This window comes from Staurois parvus, unplaced genomic scaffold (genome assembly GCF_062004578.1).
Source record: "Staurois parvus isolate SC_StPar_1 unplaced genomic scaffold, SC_StPar_1.0 ptg000540l, whole genome shotgun sequence".
NCBI classification, from domain to species: domain Eukaryota; kingdom Metazoa; phylum Chordata; class Amphibia; order Anura; family Ranidae; genus Staurois; species Staurois parvus.
The window spans coordinates 249,650-267,396 of NW_028318336.1; the positions used below are offsets into that span (position 1 = coordinate 249,650).

Genomic DNA, 17,747 nt, shown 5'->3' on the forward strand with positions numbered 1-17,747 from the left:
TACTGGCCAGGATTAGATCCTTTTTTTTCTTATCTTGCTTCTTCATGGTCCAGCTTTCACATCCAGAAATCCCATAGCCCCAACAATTCTGATCTTTGTACTTATAGCAATACCAGTATTGTTGAAGATATTTTCATCCTTGCTCTTCCAAGTGGCAGTTACATATAGTTACATAGTTAGTCTGGCTGAAAAAAGACAAAAGTCCATCCAGTTCAACCATACAGTTGCAAGAAATAGTATGTGAACCCCTTGGGATTACGTGGAGTTTTGCATGAATTGGGCATAAAATGTGCTCTGAACGTCATCTAAGTCACAACAATAGAAGAACACAGTCTGCTGAACATAATACTACACAAACATTAGATGTTGCCATGGTTTAATTGCACATAACATGTAAACATTCACAGTGCAGGGAGGAAAAAGTATGTGAACCTTTGGACTTAATAACTGGTTGACCCTCCTTTGGCAGCAATAACTTCAACCAAACGTTTCCTGTAGTTGCAGATCAGACCTGCACAACGATCTGGAGTCATTTTGGACCACTCCTCTTCACAAAACTGTTTCAGTGTAGCAATATTCTTGGGATATCTGGTGTGAATTGCTCTCTTAAGGTCATGCCACAGCATTTCAATGGGGTTGAGGTCAGGACTCTGACTGGGCCACTCCAGAAGGCGTATTCTGTGCTGTTGCAGCCATTGTTTTGTTGAATTACTTGTATGCTTTGGGTCATTGTCCTGTTGCATCACCCATCCTCTGCGGAGCTTCAGTTGGCGGACAGATGGTTGTACGTTTTCCTGCAAAATGTCTTGATAAACTCTGGAATTCATTTTCCCATCAATGACAACAATCCGTCCAGCCCTGAGGCAGCAAAGCAGCCCCAAACCATGATGCTCCCTCCGCCATGTTTTACAGTGGGGATGAGGTTTTGATTAGAGATGAGCGAATCGAAGTAGCCGAAGTGGAATTCGAGTCGAATATCGGAAAAATTTCGATTCGCGCCGAATCCGAAAAATAGCCTAATTCGGACGCGCGAATCGAAATTTTTCCGAAAATGGCGGCTGACATGTGCGGCGACGGAGCGGGGATGTCTGGGAAGGCGCGCAGACAAGGCGCGCTGACCCATAATGCATTCCTCAACGACATGTGATCGCATCAGCCAATCAGCAGCCAGCCAGCTAGCACTGTGTAATGGTCGAGCTATAAATAGCGGCCATTTTGGAATTCTTCATTTGCCTGCAGTCATTGAACAGAGGCAGACCGCTCTGTATTAGGGACAGGGACAGAGTTAGGGCCACAGAAACGATACTTGGGGACAGAGAAACGATACTTAGGGACAGAGAACTATTACTCAGGGACACAGAATTGTTAATTAGGGCCACAGAATCGTTACTTAGGGACAAAGAAACGCTAGTTAGGGCCACAGAATTCATACTCAGGGACAGACAGAATTGTTACTGAGTGCCAGAGAATTGTTACTTAGGGCCACAGAAACGTTATTAGGGCCACAGAATTGTTACTCAGGGACAGACAGAATTGTTACTGAGTGCCAGAGAATTGTTACTTAGGGCCACAGAAACGTTATTAGGGCCACAGAATTGTTACTCAGGGACAGACAGAATTGTTACTGAGTGCCAGAGAATTGTTACTTAGGGCCACAGAAACTTTAGTTAGGGCCACAGAATTGTTACTCAGGGACAGACACAGAATTGTTACTGAGGGCCACAGAACTGTTACTTAGGGCCACAGAATTGTTACTCGCACAGACACAGAATTGTTACTCGCACAGACACAGAATTGTTACTGAGGGCCACAGAACTGTTACTTAGGGCCACAGAATTGTTACTCGCACAGACACAGAATTGTTACTCGCACAGACACAGAATTGTTACTGAGGGCCACAGAACTGTTACTTAGGGCCACAGAATTGTTACTCGCACAGACACAGAATTGTTACACAGGGACACAGAACTGTTACTGAGGGCCACAGAACCGTTACTTAGGGCCACAGAATTGTTACTCGCACAGACACAGAATTGTTACTCGCACAGACACAGAATTGTTACTCGCACAGACACAGAATTGTTACTCGCACACACAAAGAATTGTTACTCGCACAGACACAGAATTGTTACTCAGGGACACAGAACTGTTACTGAGGGCCACAGAACTGTTACTTAGGGCCACAGAATTGTTACTCGCACAGACACAGAATTGTTACTCAGGGACACAGAACTGTTACTTAGGGCCACAGAATTGTTACTCGCACAGACACAGAATTGTTACTCGCACAGACACAGAATTGTTACTCAGGGACACAGAACTGTTACTGAGGGCCACAGAACTGTTACTTAGGGCCACAGAATTGTTACTCGCACAGACACAGAATTGTTACTCGCACAGACACAGAATTGTTACTGAGGGCCACAGAACTGTTACTTAGGGCCACAGAATTGTTACTCGCACAGACACAGAATTGTTACTGAGGGCCACAGAACTGTTACTTGGGGCCACAGAAACGTTAATCAGGGACACAGAACTGTTACTGAGGGCCACAGAACCGTTACTTAGGGCCACAGAATTGTTACTCGCACAGACACAGAATTGTTACTCGCACAGACACAGAATTGTTACTCGCACAGACACAGAATTGTTACTGAGGGCCACAGAACTGTTACTTAGGGCCACAGAATTGTTACTCGCACAGACACAGAATTGTTACTCAGGGACACAGAACTGTTACTGAGGGCCACAGAACTGTTACTTAGGGCCACAGAATTGTTACTCGCACAGACACAGAATTGTTACTCAGGGACACAGAACTGTTACTGAGGGCCACAGAACTGTTACTTAGGGCCACAGAATTGTTACTCGCACAGACACAGAATTGTTACTCGCACAGACACAGAATTGTTACTCAGGGACACAGAACTGTTACTGAGGGCCACAGAACTGTTACTTAGGGCCACAGAATTGTTACTCGCACAGACACAGAATTGTTACTCGCACAGACACAGAATTGTTACTGAGGGCCACAGAACTGTTACTTGGGGCCACAGAAACGTTAATCAGGGACACAGAATTGTTACTGAGGGCCACAGAACTGTTACTTAGGGCCACAGAATTGTTACTCGCACAGACACAGAATTGTTACTCGCACAGACACAGAATTGTTACTGAGGGCCACAGAACTGTTACTTGGGGCCACAGAAACGTTAATCAGGGACACAGAATTGTTACTGAAGGCCACAGAACTGTTAGGGCCACAGAATTGTTACTCGCACAGACACAGAATTGTTACTCGCACAGACACAGAATTGTTACTGAGGGCCACAGAACTGTTACTTGGGGCCACAGAAACGTTAATCAGGGACACAGAATTGTTACTGAGGGCCACAGAACTGTTACTTAGGGCCACAGAATTGTTACTCGCACAGACACAGAATTGTTACACAGGGACACAGAATTGTTACTGAGGGCCACAGAACCGTTACTTAGGGCCACAGAATTGTTACTAAGGGCAACAGAACTGTTACTTAGGGCCACAGAATTGTTACTCGCACAGACACAGAATTGTTACTCAGGGACACAGAACTGTTACTGAGGGCCACAGAACTGTTACTTAGGGCCACAGAATTGTTACTCGCACAAACACAGAATTGTTACTCAGGGACACAGAACTGTTACTGAGGGCCACAGAACTGTTACTTAGGGCCACAGAATTGTTACTCGCACAGACACAGAATTGTTACACAGGGACACAGAACTGTTACTGAGGGCCACAGAACTGTTACTTAGGGCCACAGAATTGTTACTCGCACAGACACAGAATTGTTACTCGCACAGACACAGAATTGTTACTGAGGGCCACAGAACTGTTACTTGGGGCCACAGAAACGTTAATCAGGGACACAGAATTGTTACTGAGGGCCACAGAACTGTTACTTAGGGCCACAGAATTGTTACTCGCACAGACACAGAATTGTTACACAGGGACACAGAACTGTTACTGAGGGCCACAGAACCGTTACTTAGGGCCACAGAATTGTTACTCGCACAGACACAGAATTGTTACTCGCACAGACACAGAATTGTTACTCGCACAGACACAGAATTGTTACTCGCACAGACACAGAATTGTTACTCAGGGACACAGAACTGTTACTGAGGGCCACAGAACTGTTACTTAGGGCCACAGAATTGTTACTCGCACAGACACAGAATTGTTACTCAGGGACACAGAACTGTTACTGAGGGCCACAGAACTGTTACTTAGGGCCACAGAATTGTTACTCGCACAGACACAGAATTGTTACTCGCACAGACACAGAATTGTTACTCAAGGACACAGAACTGTTACTGAGGGCCACAGAACTGTTACTTAGGGCCACAGAATTGTTAAAATATGAAAGTGCAGCGCTAACTTAAACAATGATTACACATAAGATAGATCCCATTTGAATGTGGATCGGCAAAAAAGACGGCGTCAGTTCATCAAATGTGCTAAATACGTATACAGTCTCCAACACTTGAAGAGCCAGGGATAGTAGATATCAGAAATGATAAAGAAAAGCCAAGTAATGCACTGACCAGATAGCGCAAGTTAAAGCGCATGGGACATTTAAGACCTGTCCCTGGTACTCAGCCACTGTATCACTGGAGCAAGGCGGTGTCATCTATAGGGTGACCACTAGATGTCATCTGTCCGGATGGAAGCTGTGTTCAGCCACTGTGTTGATGGATCAGGTGGGTGTTGTCTGTAGGGTGACCACTAGATGTCATCGGTTCCAGGGGAAACTGTATCACGGATCCAGGGACGTCACTGCAGATGTGTTCTTGTTAGGCACAATCCCAGGACCTACTGGATTTACAGGCTCCCCAGAAATAAAGAGCCCGTGGAAAAAGGCCTCAAATAGTGTGATAACGTTTATTTAAAATTGAACAATCAGAAAAGAACTTACTTAGCAAAGGTACAGTTGCTTATAAACGGCCAGACCGGAGGTACATGTACATAAGATAAACATAGCTTGGCACTTCCCTAACGCGTATCGTGTAAGTACACATCATCAGAGGGGACTGTGCCAGTGTTAAGTGTGGTGTTTTAAACCTAAAAAGGCGCCAAAAACACCGCAATGCGGCGGCACCGTTATTGCCGGTTCGCGCATGCGCAGTAGCGATCGGCCGTTCGCGCATGCGCAGTAGCGTCCGCGGCGGCCATTTTAAAGAAGACCGACATGAATGTATGGACATAAAGGTGTTGGTTCTGCAGTGATCTTACTGGGAATAAGATACTGCAATCCTAAAAACGCACGGGGCAAGTATAGTAATGCGTGGACCATACTGTGTGCCCCCTTGTAGCAAAAAACGGCCTGGTGAAAGGCAAGGTTATAAAAATATAAATGAGTGGGATCTCATATATGAAGTGATTCTGGCACTGAATAAAAACCAAATACATCAAATATGACAAACATGTGGATTAAAAAACATCTGGTTAAAAGCAATACCCATGAAATATACAATTATAAAACCAAATGTACTGAGATTATGGTGCATCGAATATGTTAAAGCGATCAAGAGATAAAGGTGCATCGACTTTTTTTAAAAACGATCTAAACACTCGAATGGAAATACAGATAAAGGCAAAGTAAAAGTAATCTGATTAAGAAGTGAGATCATGAAAAGTGCTTAAAGATCGATCAGCTGGTATCGATAAAACAATTGATATCTAATTCTACATTTAGTCCTTGTGGAGCTTGGGACTGTAGAAGATAAATCCACTTGGTCTCAAGCATAGAGACCGCGCGTTTTTTGTGGGTACCTCTCCAGTTACTTTTGATGATATCTATACCCACAAATCGCAGGGAGTGTGGATTCTTGTTGTGTCGCTGGCGGTAATGCATAGACAAGGAGTGCTCCTTGTAACCTTTCTTAATATTGACCAGGTGTTCCCTCAGCCTGTCTCGCAGTCTCCTTGTCGTTCTACCGACATATTGCTTCCCGCAACTACATTCCAGAAGGTAGACAACATAGGAGCTGTAGCACGTAATAGTAGACTGAATGTCAAATGATCTACCGGTAGCATTTGAACAAAAGCTTTTTATCGGGTTCTTGTGAATGCCATTACAAATGCATATCATACATCTGTTGCAAGGAAAAAACCCTTTTCTATTCAGAAAATCAAACGTCAATTGCTTAGGAGGATTGACAACGTTGGGGGCTAGTCTGTTTCTTAATGCTGGTGCTTTTTTATAGATGATTTCTGGGTGTTCCGGTAGGGCTTTACACATCACCGGATCGTTCTTAAGAATGTTCCAGTTCTTCCTAATGATAGTGGCAACTTCTTTATATTGCATCGAGAAGGCAGTTGTAAAAGGACAGAAAATCTCTTTATTGGTCTTGTGTTGGGTAGTTAACAGGTTGGCCCTGTCCAGACTAGCCACTCGGTCAATCTCCATATCCAATAGTTGGCTGTCATAGCCCTTTTCTATGAATCTAGTTCTAAGAATGTTGGATTGTGCAATGTAGTCTTGCATAGCACCACAGTTCCGCCTTATCCGAAGGAATTGTCCCCTAGGAATATTATCCAGCCACCTAGGCAAGTGGCAACTGTCTTTTGGGATGTACCCATTCCTGTCTGTACCTTTAAAAAAGGTTTTGGTGGTAATTCTAGTACCGTCATTAGTGAGGGTGAGATCCAGAAAATCAATACTACTGTAACTATAATTGAAAGTGAGCTTAATATTTAGGTTGTTATAGTTTAGAGTGGTAAAAAAATTGAGTAGTGAAGAGTCATCGCCATCCCATAGCAACACTATATCGTCTATGTAGCGTCGGTAAAAACGCAAATGTGGCCACTCCATGGAATATATCACCTCCTCCTCCCATCTTGCCATAAAGATGTTTGCTAGGCTAGGAGCGAATTTCGCGCCCATTGCTACGCCTGTGGTCTGCAGGTAATACTTATTATCAAACCAAAAGTAATTGTGCTTCATTGCGAAGCTTAATAGTTCCAATAAATATTGCTTCTGAATGTGTGGTATGTCTATGGCCTCATTCAGATAATATTCTGCCGCTTCTAAACCATCTGCATGCTTGATATTACTGTAGAGAGAAGCAACGTCCGCCGTTACCAGAAAAGTAGGCTTCTCTATTTTAATGTCCATGATCTCAACCAGGATTTGTTTTGAATCCCTCAGGAAAGATGGTGTGTTGCGCACTATTGGCTGTAGGAAACAGTCAATATATTCACCAACCCGGGAGCACAAGGACCCTATGCCACTCACAATGGGGCGACCTGGAGGGTTAATTGGGTCCTTGTGGATCTTGGGCAGGCAGTACAAGACCGGAAGTCTGGGTACCGTAGGGCACAAAAAGTCACGCTCTTTTTTATTCAGGATTCCCGAATCGGATCCCCTTTTTATCAGAACCTTCAAAGCTTTTTTGTATGACAAAAGAGGGTTACTCGGAAGTTCTAAATAGGTGTCTTTATCCTGGAGGATATTCTGCACTTGCATTAAATAGTCTGATTTATTCATGACCACAACTCCTCCCCCTTTGTCCGCTGGTCTGATTACCAACTCCTTTTCCTTTAATAATACATTGGTCATCATGTTAATCTTGTCTTGGTTAAATGACTTATTGTACCGTTTTTTTACCCGTATATTATCAAGATCTTTAAGGACCATATTTTTAAATACATTGATATATGATTGTGCCTGGGGGTTAAACAAGGACGCATTCTTGAGATTGGTGTTCTTGAAATTAGGGTTACTCACATTGGATGTTACACTTGTGATAGGTTTATTTAGAAAATGTCTCTTCATCGCAAGTCTCCTTACAAACTTGTGGATGTCTATAAAAGTATTAAATTTGTTTAGTTTAGCCGGTGGAGCAAATTTTAGTCCTTTGTTTAGAAGATTTAGTTCTTCATTAGTGAGGATCTTATTGCTGAGGTTAAAAATGCCTGAGCTATTTAGGTTTTCCTTCTTTTGTCGGTTAACCCTTGCTCCTCCTCGTTTTCCTCTCGTCCTAGACCCCTTTTTCGTCCTGAGCCCTCCCCTAAAAAATGATGTTGGTTTAGGGTATTGGGTGGTTGTAAGTTAGCTCCATATTGTGAGTATCTGTAATTGGAGGAGGGGGACAGTCTATGTTGATTTGGGAACTGTCTACCCTGTTGTGTCTGGTAACCCCTTCCATGGGGTGTCCGATAATTAGGACTGTTATAATGGTCATAAGTATGTCTGTCATTGCGTTGATTCCATCCGTCATCATAGTCATCCCTAGAGTGAATATAGGACGGAACTCTTGGACGGAAATTACTTTTTTGTTGCTGATGAGGTCTGGATATGGCATATTGTTCCTGATGATTCAAGGGATGTGACCTCATATCCCTGTTGCCTATATTAGGACTTGGGTGATGTCTAATGGCATCAAACCTATTATGAGTGGAAATGTTATACTCATAATTGGGTACATTCTCCGAATGATGTCTATAGTTGTTATTAGGAGTATGGGGAGGTTTGGCAACTTTTTTGCGTTTTGCATTATTTTTTGTTGTATTGTTTTTAGTGGGAATGGTTACAGTTTCCATCTGAGTGGAATCTACATAATCATAGTTCTTGGCTTCCCATCTAAATACTGTTTTGTCCTTATAGTCATGGAGATCTCTGAGATATTTTTTCTTTTTCTTATATCTTTGCTCTTTATCTGTTTTTTCCAATAGCTGTTTCAGTTTTTCAGACTCATTCATGTAGTCTTCCCTGCCCATGTAAGGCACTAATAATTCCTTGGTTTTATTGATTTCTCTATCTAAATGTGCAAGTTTCTTTCTTTTTCTAATAATGAGGAATTTGAGCAGGTCAATCCCCATGTTATTGAAAAAGAGATACCACTCTGTTTCACTGTTTGTATCCTCCGTTTCCGGTGGTACATCCCACCTTAGAGATCGGGGTACCATCCCTTCCTTGATATATTTCTCAAGAAACGAAATGTCCCATAGCGTCCGTATCTCAGAGGTGGTATGATTCGAGAGATGTATGAAGAGACCATGTAAATTATCTGGTTCATCCTCACATGTAAATACATCATCAGAAATGATAGCTCTTTTGGATCTATACTCAAAAATATCCATGAGGATCCAGGTAAAAAATATATTTTTGCTGCTCAGATGTAAGAGGTAATGAATAGATAAAATAAACTTATATATAAATATATATATAAAATCGAGCGCAGTATGAGGATGTAGATAGGGTAGCTGCTGGCACAAAAGGCACCTCGTGAACCTCCAGAGTAATGGTAAAATATGAAAGTGCAGCGCTAACTTAAACAATGATTACACATAAGATAGATCCCATTTGAATGTGGATCGGCAAAAAAGACGGCGTCAGTTCATCAAATGTGCTAAATACGTATACAGTCTCCAACACTTGAAGAGCCAGGGATAGTAGATATCAGAAATGATAAAGAAAAGCCAAGTAATGCACTGACCAGATAGCGCAAGTTAAAGCGCATGGGACATTTAAGACCTGTCCCTGGTACTCAGCCACTGTATCACTGGAGCAAGGCGGTGTCATCTATAGGGTGACCACTAGATGTCATCTGTCCGGATGGAAGCTGTGTTCAGCCACTGTGTTGATGGATCAGGTGGGTGTTGTCTGTAGGGTGACCACTAGATGTCATCGGTTCCAGGGGAAACTGTATCACGGATCCAGGGACGTCACTGCAGATGTGTTCTTGTTAGGCACAATCCCAGGACCTACTGGATTTACAGGCTCCCCAGAAATAAAGAGCCCGTGGAAAAAGGCCTCAAATAGTGTGATAACGTTTATTTAAAATTGAACAATCAGAAAAGAACTTACTTAGCAAAGGTACAGTTGCTTATAAACGGCCAGACCGGAGGTACATGTACATAAGATAAACATAGCTTGGCACTTCCCTAACGCGTATCGTGTAAGTACACATCATCAGAGGGGACTGTGCCAGTGTTAAGTGTGGTGTTTTAAACCTAAAAAGGCGCCAAAAACACCGCAATGCGGCGGCACCGTTATTGCCGGTTCGCGCATGCGCAGTAGCGATCGGCCGTTCGCGCATGCGCAGTAGCGTCCGCGGCGGCCATTTTAAAGAAGACCGACATGAATGTATGGACATAAAGGTGTTGGTTCTGCAGTGATCTTACTGGGAATAAGATACTGCAATCCTAAAAACGCACGGGGCAAGTATAGTAATGCGTGGACCATACTGTGTGCCCCCTTGTAGCAAAAAACGGCCTGGTGAAAGGCAAGGTTATAAAAATATAAATGAGTGGGATCTCATATATGAAGTGATTCTGGCACTGAATAAAAACCAAATACATCAAATATGACAAACATGTGGATTAAAAAACATCTGGTTAAAAGCAATACCCATGAAATATACAATTATAAAACCAAATGTACTGAGATTATGGTGCATCGAATATGTTAAAGCGATCAAGAGATAAAGGTGCATCGACTTTTTTTAAAAACGATCTAAACACTCGAATGGAAATACAGATAAAGGCAAAGTAAAAGTAATCTGATTAAGAAGTGAGATCATGAAAAGTGCTTAAAGATCGATCAGCTGGTATCGATAAAACAATTGATATCTAATTCTACATTTAGTCCTTGTGGAGCTTGGGACTGTAGAACATCCCTTGAATCATCAGGAACAATATGCCATATCCAGACCTCATCAGCAACAAAAAAGTAATTTCCGTCCAAGAGTTCCGTCCTATATTCACTCTAGGGATGACTATGATGACGGATGGAATCAACGCAATGACAGACATACTTATGACCATTATAACAGTCCTAATTATCGGACACCCCATGGAAGGGGTTACCAGACACAACAGGGTAGACAGTTCCCAAATCAACATAGACTGTCCCCCTCCTCCAATTACAGATACTCACAATATGGAGCTAACTTACAACCACCCAATACCCTAAACCAACATCATTTTTTAGGGGAGGGCTCAGGACGAAAAAGGGGTCTAGGACGAGAGGAAAACGAGGAGGAGCAAGGGTTAACCGACAAAAGAAGGAAAACCTAAAATAGCTCAGGCATTTTTAACCTCAGCAATAAGATCCTCACTAATGAAGAACTAAATCTTCTAAACAAAGGACTAAAATTTGCTCCACCGGCTAAACTAAACAAATTTAATACTTTTATAGACATCCACAAGTTTGTAAGGAGACTTGCGATGAAGAGACATTTTCTAAATAAACCTATCACAAGTGTAACATCCAATGTGAGTAACCCTAATTTCAAGAACACCAATCTCAAGAATGCGTCCTTGTTTAACCCCCAGGCACAATCATATATCAATGTATTTAAAAATATGGTCCTTAAAGATCTTGATAATATACGGGTAAAAAAACGGTACAATAAGTCATTTAACCAAGACAAGATTAACATGATGACCAATGTATTATTAAAGGAAAAGGAGTTGGTAATCAGACCAGCGGACAAAGGGGGAGGAGTTGTGGTCATGAATAAATCAGACTATTTAATGCAAGTGCAGAATATCCTCCAGGATAAAGACACCTATTTAGAACTTCCGAGTAACCCTCTTTTGTCATACAAAAAAGCTTTGAAGGTTCTGATAAAAAGGGGATCCGATTCGGGAATCCTGAATAAAAAAGAGCGTGACTTTTTGTGCCCTACGGTACCCAGACTTCCGGTCTTGTACTGCCTGCCCAAGATCCACAAGGACCCAATTAACCCTCCAGGTCGCCCCATTGTGAGTGGCATAGGGTCCTTGTGCTCCCGGGTTGGTGAATATATTGACTGTTTCCTACAGCCAATAGTGCGCAACACACCATCTTTCCTGAGGGATTCAAAACAAATCCTGGTTGAGATCATGGACATTAAAATAGAGAAGCCTACTTTTCTGGTAACGGCGGACGTTGCTTCTCTCTACAGTAATATCAAGCATGCAGATGGTTTAGAAGCGGCAGAATATTATCTGAATGAGGCCATAGACATACCACACATTCAGAAGCAATATTTATTGGAACTATTAAGCTTCGCAATGAAGCACAATTACTTTTGGTTTGATAATAAGTATTACCTGCAGACCACAGGCGTAGCAATGGGCGCGAAATTCGCTCCTAGCCTAGCAAACATCTTTATGGCAAGATGGGAGGAGGAGGTGATATATTCCATGGAGTGGCCACATTTGCGTTTTTACCGACGCTACATAGACGATATAGTGTTGCTATGGGATGGCGATGACTCTTCACTACTCAATTTTTTTACCACTCTAAACTATAACAACCTAAATATTAAGCTCACTTTCAATTATAGTTACAGTAGTATTGATTTTCTGGATCTCACCCTCACTAATGACGGTACTAGAATTACCACCAAAACCTTTTTTAAAGGTACAGACAGGAATGGGTACATCCCAAAAGACAGTTGCCACTTGCCTAGGTGGCTGGATAATATTCCTAGGGGACAATTCCTTCGGATAAGGCGGAACTGTGGTGCTATGCAAGACTACATTGCACAATCCAACATTCTTAGAACTAGATTCATAGAAAAGGGCTATGACAGCCAACTATTGGATATGGAGATTGACCGAGTGGCTAGTCTGGACAGGGCCAACCTGTTAACTACCCAACACAAGACCAATAAAGAGATTTTCTGTCCTTTTACAACTGCCTTCTCGATGCAATATAAAGAAGTTGCCACTATCATTAGGAAGAACTGGAACATTCTTAAGAACGATCCGGTGATGTGTAAAGCCCTACCGGAACACCCAGAAATCATCTATAAAAAAGCACCAGCATTAAGAAACAGACTAGCCCCCAACGTTGTCAATCCTCCGAAGCAATTGACGTTTGATTTTCTGAATAGAAAAGGGTTTTTTCCTTGCAACAGATGTATGATATGCATTTGTAATGGCATTCACAAGAACCCGATAAAAAGCTTTTGTTCAAATGCTACCGGTAGATCATTTGACATTCAGTCTACTATTACGTGCTACAGCTCCTATGTTGTCTACCTTCTGGAATGTAGTTGCGGGAAGCAATATGTCGGTAGAACGACAAGGAGACTGCGAGACAGGCTGAGGGAACACCTGGTCAATATTAAGAAAGGTTACAAGGAGCACTCCTTGTCTATGCATTACCGCCAGCGACACAACAAGAATCCACACTCCCTGCGATTTGTGGGTATAGATATCATCAAAAGTAACTGGAGAGGTACCCACAAAAAACGCGCGGTCTCTATGCTTGAGACCAAGTGGATTTATCTTCTACAGTCCCAAGCTCCACAAGGACTAAATGTAGAATTAGATATCAATTGTTTTATCGATACCAGCTGATCGATCTTTAAGCACTTTTCATGATCTCACTTCTTAATCAGATTACTTTTACTTTGCCTTTATCTGTATTTCCATTCGAGTGTTTAGATCGTTTTTAAAAAAAGTCGATGCACCTTTATCTCTTGATCGCTTTAACATATTCGATGCACCATAATCTCAGTACATTTGGTTTTATAATTGTATATTTCATGGGTATTGCTTTTAACCAGATGTTTTTTAATCCACATGTTTGTCATATTTGATGTATTTGGTTTTTATTCAGTGCCAGAATCACTTCATATATGAGATCCCACTCATTTATATTTTTATAACCTTGCCTTTCACCAGGCCGTTTTTTGCTACAAGGGGGCACACAGTATGGTCCACGCATTACTATACTTGCCCCGTGCGTTTTTAGGATTGCAGTATCTTATTCCCAGTAAGATCACTGCAGAACCAACACCTTTATGTCCATACATTCATGTCGGTCTTCTTTAAAATGGCCGCCGCGGACGCTACTGCGCATGCGCGAACGGCCGATCGCTACTGCGCATGCGCGAACCGGCAATAACGGTGCCGCCGCATTGCGGTGTTTTTGGCGCCTTTTTAGGTTTAAAACACCACACTTAACACTGGCACAGTCCCCTCTGATGATGTGTACTTACACGATACGCGTTAGGGAAGTGCCAAGCTATGTTTATCTTATGTACATGTACCTCCGGTCTGGCCGTTTATAAGCAACTGTACCTTTGCTAAGTAAGTTCTTTTCTGATTGTTCAATTTTAAATAAACGTTATCACACTATTTGAGGCCTTTTTCCACGGGCTCTTTATTTCTGGGGAGCCTGTAAATCCAGTAGGTCCTGGGATTGTGCCTAACAAGAACACATCTGCAGTGACGTCCCTGGATCCGTGATACAGTTTCCCCTGGAACCGATGACATCTAGTGGTCACCCTACAGACAACACCCACCTGATCCATCAACACAGTGGCTGAACACAGCTTCCATCCGGACAGATGACATCTAGTGGTCACCCTATAGATGACACCGCCTTGCTCCAGTGATACAGTGGCTGAGTACCAGGGACAGGTCTTAAATGTCCCATGCGCTTTAACTTGCGCTATCTGGTCAGTGCATTACTTGGCTTTTCTTTATCATTTCTGATATCTACTATCCCTGGCTCTTCAAGTGTTGGAGACTGTATACGTATTTAGCACATTTGATGAACTGACGCCGTCTTTTTTGCCGATCCACATTCAAATGGGATCTATCTTATGTGTAATCATTGTTTAAGTTAGCGCTGCACTTTCATATTTTACCATTACTCTGGAGGTTCACGAGGTGCCTTTTGTGCCAGCAGCTACCCTATCTACATCCTCATACTGCGCTCGATTTTATATATATATTTATATATAAGTTTATTTTATCTATCCACAGAATTGTTACTCGCACAGACACAGAATTGTTACTCGCACAGACACAGAATTGTTACTGAGGGCCACAGAACTGTTACTTGGGGCCACAGAAACGTTAATCAGGGACACAGAATTGTTACTGAGGGCCACAGAACTGCTACTTAGGGCCACAGAATTGTTACTCGCACAGACACAGAATTGTTACTCGCACAGACACAGAATTGTTACTGAGGGACACAGAACTGTTACTTGGGGCCACAGAAACGTTAATCAGGGACACAGAATTGTTACTGAAGGCCACAGAACTGTTAGGGCCACAGAATTGTTACTCGCACAGACACAGAATTGTTACTCGCACAGACACAGAATTGTTACTGAGGGCCACAGAACTGTTACTTGGGGCCACAGAAACGTTAATCAGGGACACAGAATTGTTACTGAGGGCCACAGAACTGTTACTTAGGGCCACAGAATTGTTACTCGCACAGACACAGAATTGTTACACAGGGACACAGAATTGTTACTGAGGGCCACAGAACCGTTACTTAGGGCCACAGAATTGTTACTAAGGGCAACAGAACTGTTACTTAGGGCCACAGAATTGTTACTCGCACAGACACAGAATTGTTACTCAGGGACACAGAACTGTTACTGAGGGCCACAGAACTGTTACTTAGGGCCACAGAATTGTTACTCGCACAAACACAGAATTGTTACTCAGGGACACAGAACTGTTACTGAGGGCCACAGAACTGTTACTTAGGGCCACAGAATTGTTACTCGCACAGACACAGAATTGTTACACAGGGACACAGAACTGTTACTGAGGGCCACAGAACTGTTACTTAGGGCCACAGAATTGTTACTCGCACAGACACAGAATTGTTACTCGCACAGACACAGAATTGTTACTGAGGGCCACAGAACTGTTACTTGGGGCCACAGAAACGTTAATCAGGGACACAGAATTGTTACTGAGGGCCACAGAACTGTTACTTAGGGCCACAGAATTGTTACTCGCACAGACACAGAATTGTTACACAGGGACACAGAACTGTTACTGAGGGCCACAGAACCGTTACTTAGGGCCACAGAATTGTTACTCGCACAGACACAGAATTGTTACTCGCACAGACACAGAATTGTTACTCGCACAGACACAGAATTGTTACTCGCACAGACACAGAATTGTTACTCAGGGACACAGAACTGTTACTGAGGGCCACAGAACTGTTACTTAGGGCCACAGAATTGTTACTCGCACAGACACAGAATTGTTACTCAGGGACACAGAACTGTTACTGAGGGCCACAGAACTGTTACTTAGGGCCACAGAATTGTTACTCGCACAGACACAGAATTGTTACTCGCACAGACACAGAATTGTTACTCAAGGACACAGAACTGTTACTGAGGGCCACAGAACTGTTACTTAGGGCCACAGAATTGTTACTCGCACAGACACAGAATTGTTACTCGCACAGACACAGAATTGTTACTGAGGGCCACAGAACTGTTACTTGGGGCCACAGAAACGTTAATCAGGGACACAGAATTGTTACTGAGGGCCACAGAACTGCTACTTAGGGCCACAGAATTGTTACTCGCACAGACACAGAATTGTTACTCGCACAGACACAGAATTGTTACTGAGGGCCACAGAACTGTTACTTGGGGCCACAGAAACGTTAATCAGGGACACAGAATTGTTACTGAGGGCCACAGAACTGTTAGGGCCACAGAATTGTTACTCGCACAGACACAGAATTGTTACTCGCACAGACACAGAATTGTTACTGAGGGCCACAGAACTGTTACTTGGGGCCACAGAAACGTTAATCAGGGACACAGAATTGTTACTGAGGGCCACAGAACTGTTACTTAGGGCCACAGAATTGTTACTCGCACAGACACAGAATTGTTACACAGGGACACAGAATTGTTACTGAGGGCCACAGAACCGTTACTTAGGGTCACAGAATTGTTACTAAGGGCAACAGAACTGTTACTTAGGGCCACAGAATTGTTACTCGCACCGACACAGAATTGTTACTCAGGGACACAGAACTGTTACTGAGGGCCACAGAACTGTTACTTAGGGCCACAGAATTGTTACTCGCACAAACACAGAATTGTTACTCAGGGACACAGAACTGTTACTGAGGGCCACAGAACTGTTACTTAGGGCCACAGAATTGTTACTCGCACAGACACAGAATTGTTACACAGGGACACAGAATTGTTACTGAGGGCCACAGAACCGTTACTTAGGGCCACAGAATTGTTACTCAGGGACACAGAATTGTTACTGAGGGCCACAGAACTGTTACTTAGGGCCATAGAATTGTTACTCGCACAGACACAGAATTGTTACTCAGGGACACAGAACTGTTACTGAGGGCCACAGAACTGTTACTTAGGGCCACAGAATTGTTACTCGCACAGACACAGAATTGTTACTCAGGGACACAGAATTGTTACTGAGGGCCACAGAACTGTTACTTAGGGCCACAGAATTGTTACTCGCACAGACACAGAATTGTTACACAGGGACACAGAATTGTTACTGAGGGCCACAGAACCGTTACTTAGGGACACATAATTGTTACTGAGGGCCACAGAACTGTTACTTAGGGCCACAGAATTGTTACTCGCACAGACACAGAATTGTTACTCAGGGACACAGAACTGTTACTGAGGGCCACAGAACCGTTACTTAGGGCCACAGAATTGTTACTCAGGGACACAGAATCGTTTAATTAAAGAGTATGTCAGACAACATGCAGAGGAGTGGCAGAGGAGGCAATGTTTTAGGAGCGAGCAGACGTGGCAGCAGAGGAAGGGGTCGAGGCAGCACTATTCGCAGCCAGAGGCTAGTGCTCCCGGTGTCATCCAGTACAGTGAGGAAGAGCTAACAGAGGGCGGTCAGGAACGGGGGGAGACATCCGCCTCTTCAGCAGCCAGGCGAAGAAGTAGTGGCGAGGAGAGTGGCTCGGTAGCCGGTGTAGAGA

The 17,747-nt window shown here is 43.2% G+C and overlaps 1 protein-coding gene across 1 annotated transcript in view; it reads left to right on the plus strand.

Annotated features, from left to right (window-relative positions):
- Positions 1 to 17,747, plus strand: part of LOC149451414 (uncharacterized) — an 82,735-nt gene that overhangs the window by 10,536 nt on the left and 54,452 nt on the right. The window lies entirely within an intron of this gene.